Source organism: Pseudonaja textilis, chromosome 3 (assembly GCF_049901715.1).
Source record: "Pseudonaja textilis isolate UNSWEBS1 chromosome 3, rPseTex1.2, whole genome shotgun sequence".
NCBI classification, from domain to species: domain Eukaryota; kingdom Metazoa; phylum Chordata; class Lepidosauria; order Squamata; family Elapidae; genus Pseudonaja; species Pseudonaja textilis.
The window spans coordinates 62,131,334-62,138,603 of record NC_141992.1 but is presented as its reverse complement, the minus strand read 5'-3'; positions in this window follow the sequence as shown (position 1 = coordinate 62,138,603).

The following is a 7,270-nucleotide window of genomic DNA, read 5'->3' as shown; positions in this document are numbered from 1 at the left end:
TCACCTAGCAAATGGAGTTCTAGTCCCAATTATGGTTGTAAGTCAAAGACCTCCTGTGTGTCCTCATTCTATTTCCATTTGTTTCCTTGTAACTTGTTTTACAATACAGTATTAATTATAATTTCGTTTAGCTGTCCATTTCTGGTTCCTTGGACAAATAAACTTTCTCCGATCCTTTTTTAATTGTGGAATTTTCACTTAGCAGAGGATGAGACTGTGAGGTATAAAGAATGACCAATTTTCTGTTGATGCTCTACATGTAGGTATGAAGCCACATCAAGATCTTTTTCGTCGTGCTAAAGTACTCGCTTTCTGATACAGTGTGCTGGAAACATCTGAAAATGAAGCTTGTGTTCAAAATGGAGGATAATTCCTTAGATAAGAATCTTTTTCGAATATATAAAAAAAAAAATCTTCCTTGTACATTCAGAACAAGGATAAGAAACTTCATTAACTTTCACAAAACTGTCATGTTCAATGTTCTGAATTGGCTGTTATATTGTTAGACTTGATTTAACCAAGAGGCCAAGAAGCACTGCACCATTACTAGATTCCGAAAGCCTCTTCCTGCCGTTTTGTTCAAGAATGCATGAAGAACTCATTTCCACAGAGAATATCAAAAGAACATGACTTATCCCAGCCTTCGCACGACTCAGACCGACACATAATCCAAGCTTCTTTTGAGGTTCTTGGTGTAATTTTGACTCACGTGTGCATATTACAGTTTTTAAAATGAAAGTGACTTCACCGTGTTTCTGTGTATAGCAGTAAAAACTCAAGTTCACAGGCTGGGAAACAGAGTTAGGATAGGCATTAGCATTACAACTGTTACGTCCTTGTTTTTTTTTTTTCAAATTATCTCCAGATCGTTCCATATTTAAAATTCCTAGTCATCTTCCTTTAAGGTTGAAGATCTGGAGCATGTGCTTCATTTTTTAATCCTCCAGTTCACTTATTGGGTTTCTATTCTGGTCTCATACCGTATTCTATTTCAACTATTATTCCTCAAAGATGCAGTGCACACGTTACAACTTAGCTTCAAATGCATGCATGTGTAACTGAACAGACCCCCCCAGTCAACTTACAGGTGTTAATTTATTGATGAATGGGATAGGGTTGCAAATTAAGCTGAAAGATATCCCAGAAACATAAGTTTTAACTCTCTTAATTGAGTTATTTATTTATTCGTTTGTTTGTTTAATTATTTAATTCCATGTAGGTGCTGCCCAACTGCAAGTCAGAGGTGATTTCAGAATATAATAAATAATTAACAGAATAAGAGAAGGTACTTTGGAGGTCTTCTAGTTCAAATAAGTTTTGTTTAACATTCGGACAACTTTTGCCATCATCATTCAATACAACCACTATCAAGCCAGCTTCAATTAAAGACATAGAAAAATATTAAAGCCACCCACATCCACACAAACCCATTAGTGGCCTTTAAGTTTTTTTTCCTCTAAATTCCAATGCTTAATGTTTACATATTCCTTCTTTTTCTTTCTATCCATCCACTCTCACTCCCCACCACTTAGGATCTTTTCTATTCCTTTGCCTTTCGGACATTTGACTATAAAATATCATAATTTATATTATCGCCCAAAATAGTTACCATCAAAAAATGTACAACGTTTGCCAAAACTGTAACAAGAGATGCCTGATTGTGGTCACTTTTCCGATAATTCTATCTGTTCCCATTTCCAGGATTGTGCGTACTAATGTTTTGGAGTTATTGTTCCCTGTCTACATAAACTTAATCATGAAATACTTTGGTTTGTATTACTGGTAGTCCTCGACGTACGACCACAAGTGAGCCCCAATTTTCTGGGGCTAAGTCCTGTAAGTGAATTTTGCTCCATTTTACAACCTTTCTTGCCACAGTGGTGAAGCAAATCTGGCTTCCCCATTGACTTTGCCTGGAAGAAGGTCTCAAAAGGTGGTCACATGACCTTAGGACACTGCAATCGTCATAAATATGGACCAGTTTGCCAAGAGTCCAAATTTTGATAGCATAGGGATGCTGCAGCAGTCATAAGTATAAAAAACAATGATAATTCACTTTTTTCAATGCCACTGTAACTTTGAACAGTCACTAAATGAACTGTTATAAATCAAGGACTATCTGTATTAGTGTTCAGACTAGCAGTGGGATCCTACCTGTTCCATTACCGGTTCAGTGATTGTGCGCACACACCTAGCACATGTGCACCTAATGCACCCACACAGCTTTCCCCACACCAGTTGAGGCCTGCAGCGCCAATCAGCTGAGAGGATAAAGAAGAAAAAAGCACATGGGTGGGTGGGAGGGCCAATCCTACGCTCTTCTCTTCTTTCTCCTCTCAGCTGATTTTTTCCTCCTTTGAGCTGATCATCGAGGCTTTTTTTACTACCAGTTCAGCTGAACCGCGGTGAACCGGTAGCATACCACCACTGGTTCAGATTGATAAATCTAATTCTGCAAAGCGGTGAAAGGAATATGTATGAGAGAGGGCAGTTAAAAGAATCAAGATGATAGCCCTGACCCTGTGAATGGACCTCAAGCCCCTTTTTAAGTATGTCATACATTAAAAGGAGCAAAGACTTTGTTACATAGTCATAATTGCGATCTCAACGTTTTTATGACTTTCAGTAACAAATACATGCATGGATTGGATATTATTTTGCATATATCAAATGCAGTTCCCTAGTCACAAAGCTGTTTAAAACAACTAGGGAAGCGTATAGTATCCTATGGTATTATTCAGACTTTGTGCAAGTAGATTTATTGACACTTGCAATCATGTAGATAAAAGGAACAGATTAAAAAAGACAATCTGTCCATTATTCCTCATGAAGAAAGCTTTCATTATCAGGGTTTTTCACTGAGTCAATGTTTATTGGGCCAATTTGTTGGTAAATGACAGATTTATGAGTGAAATATTTGCCAACTGTGTTAAGCTTCATTAAGGAAACATTGGGGTTTATACATTCAGACCTAGGAAAAAAGGCTAAACTAGCTTCAATAAATGCACATCTTAAGGTTAGTCAATGACTATGAATATAGCTATCACTGTGAGACTAGAAAGAAGGATTGATCTTAGAAACCTCTTAAAAGATGTAATTATCTTTCTTCTGCCAGATGTGAATACTTACTAGTTGTGTAGATGCTATTTTTTGTGATTGAACAAAACATATATTGGCCAATTGTGACATGTCCGTTAGTAGTGTAAGAGGGGACAGTTTAATGAAAAGGAAATGTGAAGAATGTTTTCTTAAGCACTGATGCACCTGTTTGAATTACAAACCCATCATACCTGTTGCTCAGTTTCATCATACTCTTCTTTATTAATTGAACAGAAGAACTGAGACACTGTAGGGAAAAGGTATGTGTAAACCCAGGCTCATGATTTATAAACTGATTTATAACATTATATAACTTGTGAAATCAATTAATGGTTTATACAATAAACCATAATTAAATAATAATTTGGCATGTTGCACAAATCAGCCATTGTCTCTAAACCTAACTTTTCTTCAAGGATTACTGTTAGGAAACAATATGCAGAGAATCTTGCACTTGTTGTGAGGAGTACTACATAAATATGGTAAATAATAAAACCAAGAGCTGATGGAAACCAATTATCCTTGCAGAACTAAAAGAAGAAAAATTTATATTGATTATTTCATAGGAAGCATGTCACATCTAGCAAAGCTGAAGCTAAGAGGTAAATTTTCATTCTGAAAGTATCTTAAATTTTTATCCCCACCAAAGGCCATTTTCTCATGGCTACCTTAAGGTGTACCCATCTAGTCCTTGAACCAGCAGAACATGCTAATATACATATAAGTGGTGGGTCTCTCACAGCTTTTAAGCTGCCTTAGTCACAAGGCCAGTGAGTGGTTCTGTTTTGGATGAAGACCAAGATAAGGAAAGCAATTGCTGGTTTCATTTGCTTTCCTTTCTCTCCTACCAAGCATCATCTGTTAATAGGAAAACCCACCATGAATCACTGTGTTTAATGTCTCATGAGGCAGGAATGCAAGTGTAGGCAAGGGCTTGAGACAACGATCTTTCAAGTTGCCCAGCTAATATGTTGCCAGCCAGAAACATTCTGCCCTAGTGGCCAATCAGTTGGGCTATTTTGAACACAGGTCTAACGTTCTCCTGGAAGACGGCTAAACCCACACCCACAAAATAGCCTAATTGATTGTGTGATGGAGCAGTGAGGGCTGAAGTGGGGTGGGAGGGGGGACAAATCTTTCCTGCTTCATCTTCTGTCACTCTGCCACATGTTGTTGTGGTTTGCTGGCAGCAGGTGTGGATGACTGAGATCTCGGAGAGCGAGGACTCGGATGAGGGGCCTGCGTGTGACGGGGCCAGGACCGTCAAAGAGTGGAGTGCTGCCTTTGGACTTTATGGAGGCTGGCAGCAGTGATTCAGAGGACCCCGAGGAGCCTGTGCCTAGTCCGCGTGCGCAGAGGGCTGCTTGAAGGAAAGAGCAGCTGCAGCAGCACGGGCGACTCAGGAGTAAGGATGCAAGGTGATGGACCCTCCCTTAAGGGATAAAAGTCAGCCCCCAAAGGTGGGATTCCTTGCAGGAAGCAAAGAGGTTCTTGCGCTTCAAGTCTTGTAGAAGTTCTGACTGTCCTGGTTTGTGTTTGGAGACTTTTGGTTTTGAATATTTCCTTGCAATTTAATCTAGTGTTCTTGGCAGTCTTGCACAACCTTGGCAAGGCTTGTTCTTATCTGGGACAATTAGTTTTAATAGTGTTTTTACTGTGAATGAACAGAATTCACAGAGAAGCATTAAAAAGGTTTTGCTTTTATCTCTGTTTGGTTTTGGTTTGCTTGGAACAAGGCTTGGGTCAGAACACATATCACCTTCAGCTGGATAATGGATACAGCAACAAAGCCAGGGTTGAAATGGAAGGAAGATGTCATTTTACTCTCCTGAAATGTTGTCTTTGAAAAGTCTCACACTAAACAGTTTTCTTAAAAAAAATATTTTGGAATATGCATCAAAAGAACTACAAAACTATACTGTGCAAAAAATGGTTTTATAGCAGTGGTGATATTCAAATTGTTTTAGTACCGGTTCTGTGGGTGTGGCTTGGTGGGCATGGCAGGGGAAGGATACTCCAAAATCCCCATTCCCTCCCCATCCCACTAACCTGCTTTCCAGCTCCGTTCTCCTGTGCAGGGCAACAAAAGAAGACCCAGCCAATCAGCTGGGATTTGGGAAGCAGAGAATAGATGGGGGTGGGGCCAGTCAGAGGTGGTATTGGCCGGTTCTCCAAACTACTCAAAATTTCTGCTACAGGTTCTCCAGAACCTGTCAGAACTGGCTGAATACCACCTCTGCTTTATAGTATATAGGTTTCTGACCTCTCAGGATTTTATTATGTGAAAGGCGCTTTAGAACTGGGTCGAGGTTCTGTTTTAAAACCAAATTCTTACATCCAGCACAAAAATTTGAGACAACTTGATGCTGAACTGGAGGCCTCTTTTCTTCTTGCCAAATGCTTCTGGGCCTACATAAACTATTTCATATGTGCAACTATAGAGCTAAACCATCAGTTATCTGGTCCATGTAGTTCAGGGATGTCAAACTCGTGTCATCAGGGCATCGTCCTGTGACATATCGTGACTTCCCCCCCCCTTTGCTAAACCGGGCATGGGCGTGGCCAGCACATGATGCATTCGGCCTGCGGGCCGTGAAATTGACAGCCCTGAGGTAGAGGAACCTGAAGTAAGGCTCCAAAATAATGATCAGATGGCAGCTAGGAGATACATAAAGCTTTAAATCTGTAGCTTAGATGTGATAGTCCTAGCTTAAACTGCAAATATTCTTCAATACACGGTCATTCTCAGTTTCTTCTCATAAAGGCACTTTTCAGCTATACATAATTATGAACTTCTTCTCCATCATGTAGCTCCTTCAATCCCCCAGGTGAGATTCATATCATTAAACAAAAACAAAAACATTTCAGGGCAGAAAAAGGCCACAGAATTTTGTGTTCTTTTTCCACCAAGGGTTTTCACCTGTTAGTGTCACATTTCTTTCTTCTTTGTGCTTATCTGCTCATTCTTGCCTTTGCTCTCAACTGCGTTTTTTATTTCTAGGTAATAGTGATCCTTCCTGGTCATTCATTCAGGCTTCCTGTGTAAAGTCAAGTATCTTTGCACTCTGCTTGCATTCAGTCATTTGCTGGCTTCAAATTCATGTATTTGAGCAACCGCTTTCAGTTAGTTATTTATTATCTATCTGTCTACCTGTCCATCTGTCTATCATCTATTTATCATCTGTCTCTCTCTTATCTATCTATCTTTCTATCTATCTATCTATCTATCTATCTATCTATCTATCTATCTATCTGTCATCAATCTGTCATCAATCTATCATATATTTATCTCTTGTATGTATGTATGTATGTATGTATGTATGTATGCATGACTATCTATCTATCTATCTATCTATCTATCTATCTATCTATCTATCTATCTATTCATCTATCTATCTGTCATCTAGCTAGCTATCATCATCATCTATCTATATCAGGGGTCCACAACTCCTGGGTCTATGGCCCACTTCCAAGGCTTGAGCCATTCAAAACCCAGCCATGGAAGTGGCGGACAATGTATATGCATCCTCACTTGTGCGAACAGCAGGCGTGCACATGCGTGCAAGCTCACAAACTTGCACACCATTTGCACAGAACTATCCCTTCTTCTCCCCTGCTGGTCTGCAAAACTGAAAAGGTTGGGGAATTCTGATATATATCATCTCTCTCTCTCTCTCTCTCTCCTCTATATAATTGATGTACTGTATATGCATATGTATGTGTGTATGTGTGTGTGTTTGTAGCCACATGCACACATGCCCTACCTTTCTATTCATGGCTAAAAATGGAACAAAATTCAAATAAAAGTAAAATATTTAAAAACCTAATACAAACATTGTTTAACCATTAAAAGCCTGGCCTTGAGATGTATTATTATGGCAATATTTTCCTTTTATTTTATTTTTCTTAAAGCTTGGGGCCAAATGCAAATCACAAGTGCATTTTTCAACCTGAAAGTGGCCCAAGAAGAAGCCTATCAGAAGATTTTCAAATAAGCCTTAAGGTCTTTAGGGCTTGAAGGTTAATATCAACACTTCAGGTTATGCCTAGAAAGCAGTTGGGCATCAAGTACAAATATTTCAATCCGGTCATCACATGTTCCTTCTACCTTGCCCTGACTAGTAACCAGCTACCCCAATTTGTATCAATTTTCCCACTTCCTTTCCACATT